Raw genomic sequence first — 22199 nt, forward strand, 5'->3', positions numbered from 1 at the left:
TCTGATATTGCTGTTCCTGTCTTCCACCTCGAATGAACTGCAACTGCTAGTAAGATCTGAAGGTAGAGTGTTTTTAATAAAGTGATACATTAAACTCATTTTCACCTGTGATCAGAAGCCTTTCAGTGTAGACTTAAAGAAGTTAAAAGTTAATGTATGAATGACACAGATTAGCTAGCCTGGGGGTATTGTAGAACAAAATATTCTGCTCTTCAGAGCTGATTATTCTTGTGGCTGCATTAGGAAATGAACGAATGAAGGGAAAATACAAAAAACAATATATTTAAAAAAAATCAGACTCTTTAAAAATATACACTAGGTCATAACTCATCAACAGCAAAATAGAGCACTGCCTGCTTTAAGATTTCAAAAGTAGAAACTAGTAGGTTTGCACAAGTTCATTGGTTCTTACCGTCAGCATAGGACTTCTTAGACCAGCAAAGCTCTGTGGGAAGGGCCATGCCGTGAGTGAGCACCTCACCAGAAGAAACTGTGTAAAACACAAAAAAATGGCTCTGTTTCCGGTTTTAAAGCTATAGGTACTCATTTGACAGCAAGATGAGTTTGACCAGAAAGTCAATCTTGAAAAATCTCAAGAGTGAACTTTAACCCTATACAGCTCACTAACTTTTTAATAATGCTGGCAAAAAGGCCAAACCATTGGCTGTACTACTGTCCAAGGACAAGGACAATGTTAGCTTTTAAGAGGCACATTTTGTTTGCTGAAGCATACAGCACACTGCCAAAAGGACTTGTCCATTGTCTCGCATCGGAGCAGCTATCACAAGAGGGTTTGTAACTCCTATCTCTTGACTGCACAAATATCCCATAACAAAAATATAAACTCACATTTAAATAATGTTCTTTTTTCCGAACATCTATGAGGTCACTTATTTGCAGAAAGACAGATGTGGATTCCTTCACCTCTCCTGTTATCAGATGTTGCTGTCCTTCCAGCAAACTGTTTGGAAAGAAGGACCCCTGAACAGTCCTGCAAGGGGTGTGAACCAGTCGTGCAGAAGGCATGAGATCTGGGAATCCTGACTTCTTTTTACTCCTTCCTTTCAGACCCCAGGCTGAATTTAACTCTACCATAAGAATGAACCAAGACCACAGACTTCAGTGGGACTCCATTGGACTGATGGCACTGTAAGAGACTAAAATTTTATCATACTGGCTCCAGAATGTGCTTTCTTTTCTAGTCTCCAACCTCAGTTCCTCTACAGCTGTGTAAAGATGCTAAGGCCAGCACCCTCACTTGCAAATGGTTACAAGCTGCTTTCTGCATTGTACAGCATTACAGAACAAAGGATTGTGGAAGTCTATACTCAAAACAACACCCATGAGTTACCTACAGCTGTGGGGCCCCACATGGGACAAGCCTGTATTTCATCGTCCACCTCTAGTGCAATCAGAGCCCAGTAATGACGATGACCAAAAATGCATCCCACTTTCCAAGTGCAGCATACCAGAGAGTGGTTTTGGCGTCGTTGCTCTAAACAAGACACTGATTAGCTAGTAATCAGCCAGCGATTAGCAAAGACAACTGGGTCACTTGAAGTTCAGCATGTGTATTGTTTGCTGGGAGGCACAGGAATGCTAGCAGCACGAGCAGACCTCCTGATATGAATGTCCACTGCAAACACTGAATCAACAAACTTGGTTTGGAAAACCAATCTGTGGCCCATAGAAGTTTAAGCATAAATGTTGCAAAATGAGAATCATGATCCTCACTGAGCATCATAAGGTGTAGGTTATTTATGGGGGTTTTTTTAAACAATTTCTCTATGTGACATGATGAGGAACACTGATGTGAAGAAGAGCCATCTTTTACTTCAAGACTACTATAAACGAATTCTACCATGACGTACAGCAGTCTAACCACAGGTCATTCAATATCAGGTCTAGAGATACCAAAAACTGGCTGATAGATGATTTGCATAAAGGGCAATTATGCAGTAGCCTTTTCTGAGCACAGACAGACCAAGAATCAAACCTGTAGCTGATTTCAGTCAGCAGGTTTTCATTAGAGGCCAGCTGACACTCCATGTATTTGTGGACCTCCTCCTGTTCCAAATCAAAGCTTGTATTGACTTTGGAGAGTCACCTATGAGTCCTGTAAGTTATCACTTTTACTCTTTGTGCCACCATCAAGGGAAATCAAGAAGAAAGTTCCAACCACTTTAAAAACAGGGCTAAATTTATACCCAAGGCAATTTCACTGTCTTCACATTACCTATTGCAGCTAATCCAATTGTTAGGTAGAGATATCTAGGGTAGTTTATTAACTCATCACTAGCTATGTTTGAAATCTTCTTGTTCTTTATGCATGGCAGCAGTTGAACTGATATGGTCCCACATCAAAAGAGAGGAGGGCAGAAATCTCCAGTGATGGTATTTCGGTAATCTGGGTAAAAACAGATTTATGTACTGTCACCATCATCCCCTCCTTCCTCAAACAGTGGCTGTCTATTCCTGCCAGAGGACAATTGTGTTAACTGTATGAAAAAGCTGTTAATTTTTGGAGTTTCCATAAGACTAACAGCTCCTGAAACTTGACTTTTAAGTCTCTACCTAAGGGTTTTAAAAAAAGCCTGTTGTACAACATTGTAATGTGGCTTGCATTTCCTGATAATATGAATTACCTGCAACTGGACTTTTTCCTACTTCAAACTTGGTTACTCTTACAAAGATTGTCATGTAAAATTCCAGTAAACTTTTAAAACTCTAATTTTTAGCCATGTTAAAAAAAAAAAAAGCCCTCTATGAATCTGTCCTCTTTTTCCTGCCATATCTTTTAGTGGGTGTTACAAGAAAGCAGCTATTCAGTTATTACCAGCAATGAGTGTTTTGTTAAAGCACAATATTTGAAGTAAACAGATATTTCAGAATATGAATATGTCCCAAAGTTAAGCTGAGTCTAGAAACTGGAAGCACTGAATCCATCTAGAGTTAAATTAGACTGGAACAAATATGGACAAATCCTTAAGCCAAGAGGCAAAATATTTTTTTGTTTCCAGTCTCTAGGACACTAAAAATATTGTGGCATGGCAGCACTATATAATACTTGAAGCCTGATATGATACAAAATAAAGTCTGACAATGCTGTCCTGGAGACATTCCTTGTATAAGGTCTGGATTTGATCCCCAGTACTAGGCAAGCTTGCTAGCCTAGTGAAGTAAAGCAAGCACTGCTTTAATTAGAAGGTGGCCCCAGCCTCTCCTGGAACAGGAACTGCTGGTTCAGGAGATGGCTTCCTTCCCTGAAGCAGTCCAGGTCCAGCACTGGTAGGGGCTGCTACACTGTGTAAATGGTGGTTTGGGGACCAAGGTCACTTGGAAGAAATACACATAGCAGCTAGTCCTGGTCCCATCCTCTCCCCCAATGTCTCTTCCTTCTCAGGGGAGCGAGAGGAACCAAAAACCCAGGTATGTCACTTGTGTGCATCTGCAATGGGATATGGAGACATGGCTACCCTGCTTAGGGCAACAGAAAACATTCTGATTTTGCCATGTACATGCTGTTGTAACCTAATGTATGTGCGGAAATGTGACCTCAGATTAGAAAAACAGAAATGAGGCGTAGAGATTTACAGGAAATAAAGCAAATAGAGAGGAGAAATATTTGAAGTTTTTTCCTTGCCAAAATCACACATATCCACAATGTCAGTGCCAAGCCAGTGCCTGCTCTCAAAATAATGCCTATAGGGCTGAGGGAAAACATCACTGTAATTATTACAGTATGATTAAAGAGTTGTTACTTGAGGGAAAAAAAAAGCATTGGAAGAGCAGAGCTGATTTAAAACAGTACCACTGTTAGCAAGAGACAACACTCTAGTAGGGGCGAAGAGCAGTAGGAGAAAGCGGAGGAGGGAAAGAAGGCGCGACAACAAAAGGCTGTTTGCAGGAAGCAGCATCTCTCTGCCGCGATACAAAATCCACTCAGTTCTCTCCTCAAATGTAAGTGGTTAAGAAATGTAACCAACCTTCCCAGGGTTTTTTTTTCTTTTTTTCTTCCAAAAAAACCCATCTTACCTACTGTATATGGAATGACACCAAGGCTGATGAACACGGTGCCTTTAGCATGACTCATCTTGTGCCCAGGAAGAGCAAAGCTGAGACAGAAAGCTGTTAGGAACCCTTATTGAGCAGGATGCCTATACGACTAATTGCAGAACATCTGCGTTTCTTTGTCTGTTGTTCGGAACATCTTAATCTATATGGACCACAGAGTCTTCTGTAACCTTCAATGTATGCTTTTAGTTAAGATAAAACTGGTCTTGAGGTTATATCAAAGCTGTTCAAGGAACTTTGGCTTTAAATTCATCTTCATATTTGGGCCTGAGGTGTCTCCCTTTAGCCCTGTGGAGGTTGATGTAGCAACCCTGGAAGTTCATGGTTGGTAAATGGAGGCAAATGAAAGAGCAGAGGCAGCAGGGTTACCCGCTACGCACCGAGGGTGTGCTCGCCACGGCACGCGGCAGGGACGGCTGTGTTGCACCATTTCCCAAGAGGATTTGGATGGCTCTTCTCCCTTAATTCCAGAAACGCTTAGGAGGTGTTTTGTAACGAACCCAAAGCTGACACAAGGGAAGGAGGAAACAGCGAAAGGGCGGCCACAAAGGGGAATCTTTGTCTGGCTTGAGAGAGGCTGACTTGCTGCTGCGCTGGGATCAACGCTAGGATTTTGGATTTGAACACTTCCAGTGTCAAACTGTTTGAGGCAGTCCACTGGAAAATACAACAAACCCAGGGCAAACCCAGATAATAACAGATAGGCGAAGAGAAAGACAGACAGAACTGAGCTTGCCTCATTCCTCAGCCTTTTAATTCGTATCTGGCTTACGGATTTTCTCACCCGTTGTTAAAATAATCCTAAAGTTACCATTGAGCAGATCTCCTACGAAATACAGCCAGAGTATCAGTTTACATGGCGAGAGGTTCCTGTGTAAACAGAAAACGTTGTCCTTCTGAAACTGGAAGTTCAGATCTCCCACGCTGCACCTCGCTACCGACTGTCATGTGTTTCGAGTCCAGCAGGGCTAATAGGCTCCGTAAAGCCCAAGGACCGATTATACCCAGAGCACAACACAGCACTGACGATTATGTAGCAACTTAGCCGGTATATAATTACTTTTGAGGAAAATGCATTGCAGAACAACATCAGTTCTCAAAGATTTAAGTTATTAAGGAAGATTAAGGAATTTCACTCTGGAAAAGAGACTTCACAGTGACCTAATTGAAGTTTTTAGCATTCTCAAGGGAACTAATAAAAATTGGTTCATGCAAATTCTTCGTACTTTCAAAGAACACGAACACAAGAGAACATTATCTAAAAAAAAAAAAAAAAAAAAAAAAAAAAAAAAAGAAATTGAGATCAAAAAGAATTTAGAACAAAAAAAACCAGAATAATTTGAATTAGAGGGGACTATTCTACCAGGTCAGTTAATCCATCCCCTCCTCCCCTTGAATCACAGAAGGATTGATTTCCTTATCCTTAAATAATCCCTAATAGATGGGTGTCTACTTGAGCCAATGATGACAATTCCACAACCTCTCTTAGCAGTCTGTACTTTTAGAAGAATAAACATATTGAATAAATTATTAAAAGAGGCCACTGTGGGCAAGGAGAATCAATGAAATCTAGGGAGAACTTTTTAATATAGAGTGGGGGCTGAAAGACAGAGCACAAAAATAAGCTCATTAGATGAATGAAAGATGAAAATGGCAGAAAAGGAACAGAATCTTGCAGTGTATTTTTTATTCTTGCATTATTGTTTTCGCTTACTATTTAAAGAAAATGCATAAAAAGAACACCCACACATTTCTCTAACCATTAAGCAATTTCAAGAATAATCACATTAAAACTGCAGCTAATCTACTGTCAGCCTCTGACAAAGTAAAACGAACAAAAGAAATGCCCAGCAGTACATATATGAACAACTTTCTTCCAAATTGAAACCAACACATTTGCAAAAGATAATTTCAAGTAGATTCACAACAGTACATTCATTTATAGCAAAACATACACAGAAATAAACCACATTAATAAAATACTAATAGGTGAAAGTTAGATTTTAAGGTCACAAAGTATAACAAAGCTCCTCATCCTGCAATCAGGCACATATTTTGCTTTGCACAGAGGAGTAGTCCCAGTCAGCTCACTGGGAATATTCACCTCTGCAAAGTACTACTCACTCTGTGGCTGCCACTCCAATTAACCCAGGGAAATTCATGCTGGTGTCCTCGGTGCAAGATTGTCATCAGACAACCAAGTGCTTTCTATGCTGCTGTGCCCTAAATACTTGCCACAGGAACACAGTTAGGATTTTGCACTTGAATGGGGGCTGGGGGTAGATCACCTGGGTGCTGGTACAGTCTCTGTGCTGTTCATGGCTGCAGGGGATTATGCCTGGCTTAAAAGTAAACCTGATCTGATTTTCCCATGGCTTCTCCAGAACAAGCTGTCTGTGAAACCGTGCAGAAGGTACAGTTGAAGGGCAGCAGGAAAACTGAAGAAGCTGCAGAGTGGGGCTGTTAGAGCCTTTAAGAGTTCACACAAGCTCCAAAAGGTGCAATAGGCTTCAGCTGATCTTGGGTGTAACTCAGATTCTTCATTTGAACTTTTACATGGTGGCTGCCATCCTTGCACCGCAGTGCTTGGAGACAGTTTGTTTTCTAGAATGAGGTCAAAACTCACAAGCTCCTCCTCTCTTCCCTTTCCTTTAAATGCTCTTGGTGGGCTATTATTAGATGTATGTGAGTCTCCTGAGAGGGGAAGGATGCAGCTTGATTGCTTTTGCTCTGATGGATTGGCTGATTGTGCAGGGTTACATGTGACATTTGGATCTTTTCCTTTATGCATTTTGGGGTTTTGGATTTTGATTAGAGCATTTCTGATAGACATTTAACAGGAACCAAAAAACAGAACAAATATAAAAGTGGAAAAAGTTTTCACTGCCTATGAAGTCACAAATAAACATGCTGTGTTTCAAGAGAGGCTTAAGAAACTATCAAACAGGCTTTTCTAGGTCCCTATATAGCCATGAAAGCACATACAATATTTGCAATACTTGTTCATTCTAAATATATGAAAAACTGGTTAAGTTCTGCTCTTTCTGCATCTGACACTCTCCATGTCCCATTAATAATGTTTACTGTTCGTTAGCCTTACTTCTACAACTTCACTATTTATTCAGGCTATTATGCAGACAGCATGGCCATATACTCTTTACTAACTGTCCGTGCAAAGCATTTAAGTGACCTACAAACTATAATTATAATTCTATAAGTACTTTCTGTCACTTTTACTGTAAAGATTTGGATTTACATATCAACTTTATGGATTCACATAATTGCAAGGTTCTACCTGGTTTGTTTTCAAATGTAGCAACATTTTCCTTACAAGAAAAAGAAAACAACTCTCATTTGAGAAGTTTGCTGTTAAGTTTTGATTGTATTTTATCAGAATTTTAGCTGTTTGCTAGTGTACAGCCCTTGCTGAGATTAGTCTATCTGTACGCAATGGATGCAGACCAACTTTTTTGTTCCTGACAGGTAAACCTACACTTCCCAAGGCATTGAGTGCTTTCTGTCTCATGCAGTTTTATATTTTTAACCCCTTTGCTAGTGAGATGTGAACTCTAGTTCTGCCTTGAAATACATTTTGCACTGTACTTGGACTGGCTACTAAAAACCAAATGACCTCATTTCAGCTTAAGAGACTTTGTGGGAAAAGACGATGTTCAAGAAATAAAGATTCTGTTTTCTTGCATTTATATTATCTTTTGCTTCTAATAAATATTTAAGTAAAACTGAATTTAACTTAACTTGAGGATTGTTTAAGCTTAACAGTCATTGGTTTATTGCAGTTACTTTCAGAGAATTTTTATCTTAAAAATCTTTGGCATTACACCAAAAAACACTCTAACTTTCTTCTCCTTTGTCTTTAAGCTTATGACTTGCTTGTGCAGTTGTTGTATGAAAGTAATTTTACTTTTTTTTTCCTCTTGTAGGAAAACAGATGGAGAAGAATTTATCTGCAGTTGGGATTTGCTGCATATAATTTATTTCACAGGATCAAGTAAAAGATAACTGTGAGCTCACGCTAGCCAAGCTTCCAGGACGCCATCACTTCCAAATTATATATATTTTTGAGATTATAGTCATGGAGAGACGTGGGTAGAAAGCCATTGAGGCATTTTTTTTTTGATTTCCATGAAGGCTAAACGCTTCTCTGTAAATATACAGTACATTCCTAGTGCTCCCTCTTGACTGGGTGGCTCCCATGAACAGAAATATATTTCGTATTCTATTTCCTAGCTTTCTGAAGCATTTGGTATTGAAGAAACAGTCCAAGCACCTAAAAGAGCTGCGCACATTTCTGCGGTGGGCATGAAGTTGTGTGACTTCGCGATATGCTCAGATTATGCGAACGGGGTGGAAATGATTCTGACACAAGCTTGTTACACAAGTACCATTTCTCAGTGGAAATTTTCCGGTACACCCTATTGTTTTAGCATTACATTTTATTATTTTTCGTTAATACGGTAGGAAAATCACATTGCTTCCAGAACACGTTGATGCTAGTCAGGACGCTCTTGAGGCTAACAATGAGTCAGGACTCTGGATTCTCACCAAGCTTCCCTGCCATTGAGCTGCATGTGTTTTCCTTCCTCCTTAAGGAACTAGCTTTTATTGGCCTCCTTAGCTTTGGATTAACTTACATCATACATTTCATAGTATATATATATATTCCAGTGGAAGAACACAAACAGTATCATGCAAATTAATGCTCTAATCAAATTAAAAGGTTGAGTGACATATATAGAGCAGTGTGGAAAAGAGGCTCTGCACTGCAACATGATGGTTCCCATTATGTGCCTTACACATCACTCATCCGCACTGCACTTAGGGAGTGATAAAGCCAAATTACACTTGTGAGTCAAATGCTGAAAGAGTCGTGACAGAAAGCTGTAAAGCGAGCAGACTTTCCCTTCCCATGTGTTTTAACATAGTTGGGCACAACACTAAGTTATGGAGGACATGCAGCAGTTTTGAAGGGAGAAGGGGAAAGTTAATTTCCACTAGGAAAGGAAACAAAAGGGTATTTCTGTCAATGGTTCAGATGGGACATAGAGGTTCAATTCCTGCTAATTTTCAAAGGAACACGCCTTTGAAAACCCTCCCCCTACCCTTTTTCTCACAGCTCCACTGTGGAGGGCAGGAGCCTTACCTGGGCAATAGCCTGCAGAGAGCAGCAGCGCCGGCTGTCACTGCCTGCGACGGTGGGATGCGGTCCCAGACATGCATCTCTTCTCTCAGACCAAGGAGCTCCCCTATAAAAAAGGAGTCCGTATTATGGTAAAGACGTAGGATGAAATACTGCCAGCACATGCTTTATGACAGTTTAATGTCTCTCAAAGCCACTTCAGTGCCAACAGTGCGGTGATAATTCCTCTCTCCCCCACACCCTCGATTGTTTCGCGGCTCAGCAACACATTTTAGTCCTGTGGCTCCACTTGCTTTTCTTTGCTTTTTTTTCTTCTGGTCCTGAGTACAGGGTCGCTGACTGCCTTAATCAAATCTCACACCATACTGAAAAGTACAAGGCATAATGTACCATTTACCAGACTAACTATCCCCTGTGCTGGCTGGCATCTGATTTTTCTCAAAGAATGAAACTTCAGTAAGACCTGAATGGTTCAGTTCAGGAAGAAAGAGAGGCCAAATATCTTTCTAATCACAAACCTTTGCCCCATGGGGTCTGAATTCTTGCTTTAAGGACCACATCAGAAGATTTATGAAGTCTGCTGCTTTGTTCCCATTTTCAGGAACCACTCCAAGTCACACTGAAGTCAATAGGAGTCCTTTCATTGCCACGATTGGGCTTTGGAGCAGGTCCATAGAGAATGTCACTTTTCTGTGATAAAAAGAGACGAGCACTGAACATGCTCAGCATTTCCACCGATGCTCACGTAGGGTGGAAAGTGCTTCTTTCCGGATGAGTGATCATCCTGCACAGTCTGTAGAAACACTAACCAGATGCAGCACTTACCCAGTTCATCTTTCTATTATTCAGAGCAAGGCAGTAGAGCACTAAAGACACAGCTTTAAGAACACTTTCAGATAAACTTGAATAATCACTGGAATTATCCAGTTTCACAGCTAGACTCTTACAATGTTGAGCCCAAAGAGACCTAAATGAAGGCAATTTTCGCTTGGTCAGACAATCAGAGTCTTCACAAACCAGCCTCTGAGGGGTTTATTACAAATTACTGCCATGTTTACCTTGGTTTTTACTTTCCTTTATGGCCCAAATACAGCTGTTTAAAAGCCCTTGCATTACGTTAGTGTGTGCGAGTTGTCTAGGTGTGAAAATCGGATTTCTGATATGCCCCAAAACTCTGGATTCTAGGACCCCAGAGATACCCGAGATGTGTATCTGAGACAGAATGGGTAAAGATGATGTATTTTCTTATGGTGTTTTATAAAGATCCATTTAATATTAGCTCACTGTCATACCCACCAATGCCTTCATTCACTAAATGACAAGATGCCACTTGTTCACTGCCAAACCCATTAGTAATTTGAATGTAAATAACATTGCTTTAACTGGGCAGTAACGTCCCCATGAACCTCCAGATAATGAAAAACTCCTCCCTACCACCAGAAGGACAATGAAACTGCGCTGTTTGTAGCCAGGAATGTTTTGTGCCTGCAGAAGGTGGACCCAAAGTTGGCGAGGAATGGAGCTAGCTGTGCATGGTTGGCTGCAGACTCCAACATACCTTAACTACATTATCCCCATGAGCTGCCTGTTCCCTGCAAAGACCTTGGTTTGGACTGCTGATGCTGTTACCAACATAATAAGGAACAGAAGACCTTCCCTTGTGGAAGCATCATGTTACCAGAGCAGCAGCTGGGCCCATCTCTTTGTTCAGAAGGTTTAAAAAGAGCAACAAGCATTTCCATCATTATCACCGCTACGCGCCTTAAGTGTCCCGACACTCTGTTTTTCACTGTACATTGACAAAAAAGACACTGGTAAGAAGAACATTAATTAGTATAGGGAGGAAAAGAAACAAAGTTGTATGTGGGAGCACTGTGGATCGGATCAGCTTGTTCGCTCCCAGCAGGAGCACGCAATCAGTATTTATTTACTTGAAAGTGGAAGGTGCGCCGTGTCCAATATTCTCCCTGACAGATGCAGGCCCCTGTTGGATCATGCTAGTCTGCCCTCTCTTTGGGGCTCTTTGTCTTTGGTTTTCAACTGTCTCGTCATGATATATGTGCACTGTGCATACCATGGCGTGTCAGGCTAGATCAGACTATAACTTGTCACACACAGCAACAAATCAAGGCAGTATGAGTGAGCTGCAGATACATATCACATGACATGGAGAAGTTAATAAAACTTAGTTTGGTGGAACATATTTTGGTGTGTAGTAAGCATCCTTTGGATCATGTTTCCTGCTCTCTCGGCTGGTTAAAATCATTCTTTTTAACATGCACAATTTGAAATTTAAAAGGTAATTGTACGTTTTAGAAGTACACTTCTAAACATTCGTCTATGTGGCTCCCTTTGTTCTCTCACGAGAGCAATCTGTTACGGTCCTCTTTGCAAAATTATTCCTACTTCCATTTATTTTATCACTTCTTTTGCATTATTTGAAGGTGCCATTCTGACATAACAAAAGACGAGCCGGCTCTTGATAACTGACTGAAGCCACCTCGGCATTTATTAAAAGGAAGAGGGAGAAGCACATTTTTGGCTAGTATAAGAACCACCTGAAATTCTAGCCCAGATCTTCGTTCAAATGTACCCCCGGCATTCCTGAGGTCCCATGACTTTCCTCTTTGCCCCTCTCATGCACTTTCCCAGTTTGGGTCAGAGGTGTTGAAAAGCTGCATGAAACAAGTCCTCTTCCAGCCCCTGCTCTTCTTGCAGCAGCTGGGCGCATATTGGAGACAGTTTGGGGGCAAATCTGCAGACGCAGAACGGGCTTGGATTCGGGGCCCCGAAGTGGGCAGCCAGGAAGCGGGAGCACTGCGCTGGACTCGGCCGGACTCTCCCAGTTTGACTTTCTGTAGTTTGCTTAGGCTGGAGTTTAGCGAGATGCAAAGCCACATGGTTATCTTCGAGCACAGATAGTTTCACGGAAGTCAACAGAAAAGGACAGGGCTGTTAGGCTGCCGGAGCCGGAGCTGGGTGGGCGCTTCCATCGGCCTGGTGGCAGAACTGAGAACTGAAGAAAGGAATCAGGCGGAGCTGCTCCCAAAACATGCCGTGTTTTGGTGCAACAGCCATAAAACCCCCTGAAAAGTTTCATTTTGGATCATCTCAGGGTGTTTTGATTGATCTAGAATGGAAATTTCCATTTTGTTTACATTTTTTAAACCAAAAGTTAAACCACCAACAAACCCTGAGCCCTTGCTGAAAAAACTCTCTGTTTCAAAAATGTCAAAATGAAACTTAAAGCACTAACAATTCCCTCTCATAGTGAGAAGTCTAATATTCCCTTCATCACATTACTTCCAAAATAATCCTGAACAAAAAAAAAAGGTTAATTCTAGAAAGTAACTGGTTTAAAAAAAGGTCAAAATGACATGGTTTATTTTGAAAACATTGAAATGAAACATTTAAACTTTCCTGGGAAAAGAAATTCCCCCGGTTTTCTTTCTGACAAAACTCTTCATTACATGCAACCTGAATTTGTGAAGAGTTTTCCACTTCAAATTGCACTTTTTGGCAAACTTCGTCTATCCTGGAAAGTTTCCACCAGCTCTGTTGAAACTGGCACACGCTTACATACTTCACTGAATAAGAGATTTCATCCTGTAAAATGGGGATTATAATAAAACTCCCCCACCAATGGAGAATAATCTATAGGTTGACTTGTTACTATCTGTAAGACATAGATGGCTATGGTAGACACCACAGGTTTTGACTTTTCGAGGTATAACTCTTGACGACAAAAGGAATTCTTCTCTTGGATTTTAATGGAAGCTAGATCAGCTCTTAAAAATCTTAACTAGGTAGAAGGACAAAGAGCTAAAAGATAAAACAAGCGCAGGTGCTTTAAAATTATGATAAAGAAGACCTCTAATTTGCAGTATTACAATACAGCTACTTAGTTTAGTTTAAAGTGATAAATGGACCCAGGCATCCAGCTTCTGGCAGCAGCGGTGAAGGATGAGGGATTGCCGTTGCGGTTGCTGCATGGGACACTGCTGCGTCCAGCAGCGAACGACAGTGGGGACAAGTCTCTTGGCTGCAGGCGGTCTAGTCTTGCTGGTATTCAAGTATCACTCACCAGCATCTTGCTTATCCTGTCCTCTTCCTGATCAGGAGGGAATTTCACTACTAAATTGGGCACTCAGGTGGCAGAATGTTTTGGGTGGAATTTTCCTGTTTCATTGTATGTGACATGTCTGGGACTGAATTTTAGTACAGACTCGTAGCCTATGGCAGTGGGCAGGCCAGATGAGGCTTCGCTGAAATGTGGAGCAAACGTACACAGAAAGAAAATGGATAAAACATTAAAATGACAGCTTGCTGAGGTAGCTTTTTGTCAGAGCAGCTTTAGCAGGATCACAAAGTGATGCGCAGTAGTTGACATAGCTCACTGTGACGTGGTGAAACAAAATCGATGCTTCGTTTGCCCCGCTAGACCAGGATTTGCTACATGCACAAAATTTCCAAAGCGGGCCACAACAGGTGTGCCAACAAAATTGTGAACGTACGAAGAGATGTGTCTATACAGAATGCCCGAATCAAACATCTAATCAAACTTTGTCACGATGGATTCAGTGGTTTGATCAATGAGCCGTGCTTGGCAGCTCACGTCCGCTGTGTACTTTAAAACGGTTTTGCGCCCCATGCGATGTGACAGCATAGGTGCAGGAAACAATGTCAGAGCTAATAAAAAAACCTCAGAGCCAGAAGGAGAGTAAATGTTTTGGGCAAAATTCTGGCCTCAGGAAAATTGGTGGCGATACTCCTGCTGCCTGCTGCAGCGCCAGGATTTCACCCTTTACCTGCAGACGAGTCAGTGGATACTCAGTAACATGAATATCCATTACACTGGGCTTTATTTTTAAAGATACTTCGGTTTAGCTTCTGAACATCATTTCCAATAAGCTTTTGTTTAGCTCACAAAGGTCAATTAACATAATTCCAAAGCTTCTGGATCAAGTTGTGTATAGATCATTCTCTCTAATGCATCCGTCTGCCATGAACTACTCACATCTTCAATTTTCACTTAATTCCCTTTGAAGTTACCTGTATGCCTAAAGTTAAGCCTCTTTTAAATCTTTACAGAATCAGGGACATAGTTTTTCTAATTCTCCATTCAGCTGATGTGGTAAGAGCAGTAAGGATGGGCTGTGATATATGCAGAATTACATGCTGTGTTCTTCCTCAGAGCTGCTGCTTTTCTGTGGTGGTACAAAAAAATCCTATCTGCAGGGAATCTGGTAGTGGTTAAAATACGTATTTTAGTTTTCTCCATTTCTTCTACTCAAACTGAACTAACAGGTACAACACACATACGTACAAATGTGCATACAAATATTTAAGATCGTACAAAAAGGCTGTGGAGGAAGCTGGAAAACCATGCACTTGTTTTAACTGCTATGAAACTGTTTTTTTTCAAAGGCTAAAAATGGAAAATATTCATGTGCTAATTACCACAGGATGTGCAAATATAGGAAGGATTTTTTTTCTGTGTTTTCAGAACCTTTACGAGAAATGTTGTCATTTAATTCATGTATATCATGAAATTTTTAAATTTACATTCCTACTGGTTCCAACAAGATTATCGTCTACAGAAGGAAATAATAAATACCCATAAATGTAATAAAACCTGCTTGCATAACGTGTTATTTTTAAAAAGAAAAAGATAACTTATCTTAGCTGCTGCCAAGTATTTAAGTCATCTTTGTTTCTAGCATTCACTCAGAGCTCAAGGACTTTTGCTGGGAAAGCGTGCAAGTGTACTGATGTGCACACAGGGCACTCTCCCCACAGGAGCGAGAACATACCCACTTTTTGCAGTTGCAACTGGTGATGAAAGGGAAAAAAGGGTTTAAATGACAGTTCCTAATCGCTCAGATCTACCGACAAAAGGGAAAAGTAATCCTCTATTAAATGGAGAAGTTTTCACAACTTCTCGTGAAAATTTCACCAGGTCTTTATATGCTGTACATGCCTCTCCGAGATGTCAAGGACCTGCTGTTTCCCTCGCGGCAAGTGCGAAACCCCGTGCTGGCGAGCCTTTCCCCAAAAGGTGCGGGAAGGCCGCTTTTAGCTACTGAAACCTAGGAAAAAGGGGACGGGCCATAAATAAATGCACACATAAACAAACACGCAAATGATCTGCACGCAGCGTTTTGCTGAAAAAGCACAAAAACGAGTCAAAAAAGCCAGGGGTGCGAGGGGACGGGGAAGGAAAGAGGGAGGAAAACCCTGGCAGCCTCATGGGGCGGCGCGGGCCCTCCGCGGCCGGGGAGCACAGCAGGTCTCTACCCGTCTGAGACATGCTAAGGCGGGAACATTCCCCTCATTTTAGGACCACGGAAAAGTGCGCTTTTGCCCACACGCAGTCCTCTTCGTGGCCAGGCAGCAGAACGGCCTGTCCTGTACGTGAACGCAGGGCTTTGGGCAGCGCAGGGACCGCACTGGGGACCCCAAAGGCTCCCTCGCTCGGGGCAGGGCTCGCCGAGGCCTGGTGGGTGCAGGCCCGCCGCGGCCGGGCTCCCGCCGAGGGCCCAGCACGCAGGCCCCACCGCCGGCGCGCGCTCGCGCCTCCACAACGCCGGCGACGGCTCCGCCAGGAAAGCCCTTTCCAAAGGCCGGCGAAAGAGTTAACAGTGCCCTTTCATGCAAAACCACAAACAACCGGGGCGGGAGGGGGTGTGTGGGGGGGGTGGGATTTTAACTGAGAAATGGAAAGTATCCAAACTCGAACCGAGAGCAGAAGCGCAGGGAGAGTATGAAACGCACAAATCATCCCAGCGTCCGGAGTTGATAAAGTTATTAAAAAGGAAAAAGGGAGGTGGGGAGGGAGGAAACCCCCCCCTTCAGTTCTGCCCTCTACCTTTAGGCTGTGCAAACAGAGCCCAGAAGGAGCCAGGCGGGATAAGGATCTGCAGCAGCTGCTGCCGCTGGGCTCAGAGCGCGGGGAGGAAGCCGCTGCTCTGCCGCGCCGCTCTGCCCAGCCCTCGGCCCCAGTCGCCGGGGGCTTGCTTGCATAAACTCGGCACTTCTCGGGCTTTTTAAAAAATTATTATTATTAGCAAGTGGGAGAAGAGAGGCTTTTAATACCGGCGGGCCGGAGCCTGGCGCGGCCGGGGCGCGGGGTGGGGTTTGGAGGGCCCTGGCCGGCTATTGGGCCGGCCGCGTAGCAACAGCGCCGGGAGGGCCAACCCCAGCATTTTTGCAGCCGGGCCACTGTCCAAGGATGGGTGCCAAATGCTTCGCTCCTCTGCCAAGAAAACAAACAAGGGCACTTTTAAAAACTCCAGAGTTAAAGGTTTCTTTTTTTTCTTTCTTTTTTTTTTTCTCCTCCTCCGCAAACTATCCTCGCTCACAGTTAATGCTCCCCCGCTCCCCTTATCGCTGCAGTTGGCGCTCCGGGGAGTTGCTGCTTTTGCAGGTTTCGGAGCCGCTTCCACCGTCTCTGCACGGGGCAGTTTCACGTCTCTGCACCGGCGCCGCCGGCAGGGCGCAGGCAGCTCCCTCCCCTCAGACGCTGCGTTCCCTCCGCTCTTCCTTACGGGAGAAACCCCTGCCCTGTGCATTAGCTCTGAAATCTGCTCATTGCCGCTGTGCGTTTATGTAACTTACATAATTTACCATCTATGTCATTCTCTCATCTTCAGTCCCTCTATTTCGAATCTGCTAAGGACGTGGAATAAGCAGCACAGAGGCTTAAACTCACAAAAAGTAGCTTGTAGCTAGAAACCCGTTTTTCTGCAGAGAAGTAAGAAAGGAGTTTGGAATCCTCCTTTCCTTTTTATTAAAGACATATTTTTACATTAGATTTTTAATGTGGTCTTTCTTATATATTAGTCTTTGCGATTGCTGAAGTTGGGATAGAGCCAAATGTTCTCTGAACAGCAATCTGGACTATGTTTTTCACCAGCTGAGAAATCTCCAGGTCTATACCATGACATGAAATCTCTCCTTTCCTTGTGCAGCAGAAAAGCACTGAGCTCAGAGCCCATTTCTGAGAGATGCCAAGTGTCTTCAGGACCTGGTGGCTTAGTGCCTACCCAGACAGAGCGAGCTCTCGCCCTGGATCTTGACTTTTACTGTGCTAGAGGTAAAAAACGGAACTGGGACTTCTGTTGCTGTTGTTGTTGTTGCTAGAAGACAGTTCAGCACGAGGTGAAGCCAAACAGGACCTCCTGGGAAATGCTAAACACTTTGCCGAGACAGGCCTAGAGAGGCCAGGACTGCAGCCCTCTTCTCACGCAAGTCATTCCACGAATTTCTGAGACACTGCTCACACCAGTAAGGCTAGTGGGGTCAGGCCTTTATTTACACACAGTAGCACCTCCGAAGGTTAAAGGATGTCATTTGCAGTCATGATCCTCTTTCACTTCCTAACTCTACCTCTGATTTACTGGGCAACCTTGAGTAAATCACTTAACCTCTCTAAGATCAAGTTTATCCACGTGCAAGTGTGTTCAGAGCCTCAACAATGTGTGAAGTGCTTTGAGGTCCTTGGAGGAAAGAAATAATGTACCTGCAAATTATCCATGTAGCTACTTCTACAGAAATAAATCTAAATTGCTGTGGTTAAGCGCATATCCCGGCTGCATCCCAATCTCAGGTCTGCGGAATGGTGGTTATACCCTATACTCTCCCTTTTGGCTTTCATGGGAAAAATACGCAGGAAAAGAGGTTGAAAGGACCTCTCAGCTATTGCACTCAGGTCTGCTAATACAGTGGACTTCGGGCACACTGCAAGGTGCACTTCTTTCTCAAAGATTTATATCTGATACATGGAGAGAGACGTTTCTACAGCTGCATGTTGAAGTTGGGCGTGCAGTAGCCACATGCACTATTTGCTTTCTTCAACTACCTAAACATCTTGCATAAATAAAACTGGACTGGACAAGATTTTTTGAGCTCAGTTTCTGAATAGCTAAAAAACACGATGACAGTAACTCGTGTGGCTGTGACTATTCTTTCAGTCCTAGGCAGGACTAGGAAACGCAGAGGTACAAAACTGCACAACAACAGGAATCATACAAAAAAGAGAGTTTGGGTAAAGGTTCACTGCAGGGAGAAAAGGGAAGGGGCTTCCTTTTTATCCGTACTGGTTCTGCTTATCCTTTACTAGAGGTTATTTTTAGTGATGAGGAAGTAGAATGAGAAATCCATTTTGTTTTGCTCATGACACAGCAACATTCACAACCTAATAACTCAGAATAACATCCCTTCTGCCCTAAAGAAATAATCTGACAAAATTAAACCAAGACTTTATCCAGAGATTGTCCAATTCAATAGTAACTTTCCACTCAGCTGAAGAGGCTTTGGATAAAGCCTTCATGTGGGAATCCAACAAATTGAAGCAACACAATAAATGCTTGCTATGAATTCGGGGCTGTGGTCTTTATTATTTTGCATTCATTACTGAGCTAAGTACTACATACTTGCATGGCAATTTAGAGGACTACAAAATAGGACAAAATACTGTGGCACAGAAGCACAGTTGGATCAATCAGGAGGCCTTGAACCACCAGCCAGTAGGTGCTGAGCCGCGTTTGCACAATGCCTTCCTCGACGGCGGCTTCCCCTCCTGTGCTGCTGCCTCCAGCACGCTCTGCCTACCTCCACCATCCTCAACAGCATGTTTTACCACCACCTGAAATGGTATGTTTTTTAAGGGGTACATACATTGTGTTGGTAATTCCTATATACCCATAACTGGTTTTATAATACCTGGTTACAGTAGGTAGTACAATTTGCCAAGAACTTGATATTAATGCATTTCATAACATGCTTTATATAATCCATTATTAAAGAACACAGCTGCATCTGTAATTATGTTTGCAAATGCATTTTATTGAGTTCTGCTTAAAAGTATGCAGTACTGAAACCAGCTCCTAGGCTGCAGAAGTATATATGCTTCTTTCCATATAATTCTTTGTTCTGTATAGACAACACTATAAAGGGGGAAGTATGATATTTAGCCTTGTTTTCATAACAGAGTCCAGCCCCTCATCCAAGCTTCCCTGAACTTGGGGAAAGTTAAGACCTTCATTGGAATCCGGTCATTTTTATCTGCTTCAGTTCTAAACAACAAAAGTGATTATATAAATTCTGGTTTGAGATCGATCAAATCTTTGTGTGTCTCCTCCATCCCTGATACTGCTGTGAGAGGCAAAAACTGCATTTTGTACAGGCTTATGTTTGCAGAACCCACCCGGGTAAGCAAGCTGGACCCTACAGTAGTGTGTGCTAGAAATGCTAAATATATTCTGATTCCCCAGCCTCTTTCTGGCACAGTACGAGCCAGAGAAAATCTGGCTTGTCACATCCCAACCTGACTTTGACCGACCAGCAGCAGCTCTGGGAAGGGAGCTGCCTTTACAGCCTGTGGTACTGATTCGGCTAAGTACAGGCAGCGGAGCTTAGCCTCGTGCCTATAGATTTCCCACAAAATCTCCCCTGTACATGGTTAATTTGCAGGAGTCAGGCAGCTCAGACAGCAGCAGCATCTTTTCTCATACTGCCTTTCCAATAAATGCTCTTTCAGTCAGGTTTGATTAGCTCATCTGAAGCTTAAGTCCAAGACCATCAAAAGCCCTTACCTGAATAGAGCAAATATACTACCACACTAATCTGTGGTGAGACAGTTATCTGTTGTACCTAAAAAATACTGAGCGTGTGAGTTTTGGTGCATTTTTTTCTCTTGCATGGAAATACAGTAGAAATGTGATAAAAAGCTTGGACAAGGTGAACTAATTATAGTTCCAGCCTTTTTCCATTTATGGTGAGCTCTCTCCTTCCCTCGCAGCCCCCCGAGGAATTGCACTGTAAAACACTCCCTCTAATAGGTTTTATCTCATTCTGCCTCGCCTCCATTTTCTCCAGCTCCTCTAGTGAATATTTGTCTTTTCTACCTGCTGCCCAGTTAAATCAGCCTCGGAGGCAGTGACATATGCCAGATCGCGGGTGCTGTCACTTTAATTCCCTGTGCTCATATTTTTCTCCTCTTAGTGGGGAGCTGGGGGCAGATGTTTAGAGAAGGGACCCCTTTGCTGCCTGGCACGCTCAAGTCCTGACGTTAGCTGCTAATTACTGGAGTTGAAATCCTGGCCTTCACTGACAGTACCCAGAGTTAAACAGCCGGCTTCTCCCAAGCGCACTTGAATGCAGGTGCTAGACATTAGAAATGAAATTTTGTGTTCCACCACAGAATATTTCCAGAGGAATTCTTCCACTTTAAACTCAACTATCTGCTCTAACTCTTGCCTGAAGGTGTAGGCCTCCAGAAGGTGTGCATGCTAAAGCTAGTTGGCTCCCATCCTCGAGCCTTTCACAAATGAGTTATTTTTCCTACATGGCAAGGGGGAGACGAAGTCCCAAGAAACTGTGGCCTTCCCTGCTGTATTGCAGAGATTGTGATGGACTGCAAAGTGTCCATGACTCCTGGCTGCTCCACTGCAGTGCTGCCTGTGCAGAGACCATGTCAACAAGACCACGTGTGGGGCAATGCTTGGCTGGGTCGCCCTGAAGCTCCCTGGCTGGGTCGCCAGAAGCTCCTGGCAATGGGCCGTGGCTGCTCTGGGACCACAACATGTTGTAGATAAGCCACCAGATGCATATTCTGCACCTTCTCTCTTTCTAAGAGGGAAAGAGAAGTTGATGTCCCCTTTTGCTTTCACACTGGTGTGCTGCCCAAAGTCCACCTAACTCAGGTTTCCAACAGCTAGTGAGATTTTACCCTATTGGATATATATGTCTCAAAAGCCCTTTGAAATCAATGGAAATATCTCCACTGACTTCAAAGGGCCTTGATGAGAACCTGAACTTTAAAATCTTACTGGGCCAAAACTGCAGTTTCTACCTGGCTTGTTAGTGGTGTCAGTAATTTTTCAGCCAATGTGACTAGGAGAACATATTCTTCTACTGGCAGCTTTTCTTGGGAGTAAAGTGAAATCCTAAAGCTTCTGACGGTTTGCTAAAAACCCAGCTACATAAACCTTCTTCTATCTCTGACACTGTAAGGAGCACTCTAATCTAAGTCTTCCTCAGGGCTGGGGAAATTTAAGGCTGAGCCAGATGAAAGCTTGATGGAACAAAATAACCATGATTTATTAATAGGCTACAGGTTTGGTTTTAAACTGATATTTATCAGGAAAATACTGGAAGGGGGAAAATAGACAAGTCACTGATTAATGCAGGCACAATGCCAAAAGCCGCCAAATCATAGCTCCTACCTGATGGGATAGAGTAAAATGGACCATCCCCTTTTCTTTTGCCTTTGCACCACCACTCCCCTACACCCAGAGCAGGGGAGATCCTTAGAAACTGCTGTTCTGAAAATACTGAGACTTAAGTGTTTTTTTCAGAAAAGATGCAGTTCCCAACACCACACCTGCCTTTTCCAGCTAGAACTTAACACCATCACTAAACAGACAATGATATAACACACGTTTCTAAGTGAGAGTGTCCAGGGAGAGATAAATTGAAGGTTTGGGTTTTATTTACATTAATAATGCATACAGAAATGCTATTTGAAAATAAGAAAGTGATACATTTTATGCTGTGCAGTTTGTGGGGCAGGAATGGAAAGGAATTTAGTTTTATGCTTCTTTTGAGCCAGCTAAATGCTGGGTCAAGGTGACTCCTATTGTAAGTTAGAATAACTCCACCGGCAACCTCCTACACACCTACCTAGTATCGCTCCAGATCCTCTCCCGAGCTTAGTCATTTCTCCAAGCACATCGCAGAGGTGAGCGAGAGAGATAAGGTGCAGAACTGCTCATCCCCTCCCCAGAATGGCCCTCTGGCAGGACATGGGGGCTCTTTCCACTCCTTTAGTCCTGTCTCCTGATCAGAGCCAATGACTTCAGTGGGAAAACTGTACTTAAGGATATAGCTGTAAATCAGGGAAGGAAATGCCTGGAGCAGAGCCCTCAATTTATTACTCTAAAGAAAGCGAGCAAACTGTTTCTAC

The 22199-nt window shown here is 42.9% G+C and overlaps 1 long non-coding RNA gene across 1 annotated transcript in view; it reads right to left on the bottom strand.

Moving 5' to 3' along the window:
* Positions 1 to 22199, bottom strand: part of LOC112987615 (uncharacterized) — a 701714-nt gene that overhangs the window by 11500 nt on the left and 668015 nt on the right. Inside the window, exons 9-10 of the long non-coding RNA XR_010391477.1 lie at positions 9236 to 9338; positions 413 to 490 (exon numbers count right to left, since the gene is read on the bottom strand). This is a non-coding gene — a long non-coding RNA (uncharacterized LOC112987615). The remainder of the gene's footprint in view (positions 1 to 412; positions 491 to 9235; positions 9339 to 22199) is intronic.

The sequence above is a fragment of the Dromaius novaehollandiae genome, chromosome 13, assembly GCF_036370855.1.
Source record: "Dromaius novaehollandiae isolate bDroNov1 chromosome 13, bDroNov1.hap1, whole genome shotgun sequence".
NCBI lineage: Eukaryota > Metazoa > Chordata > Aves > Casuariiformes > Dromaiidae > Dromaius > Dromaius novaehollandiae.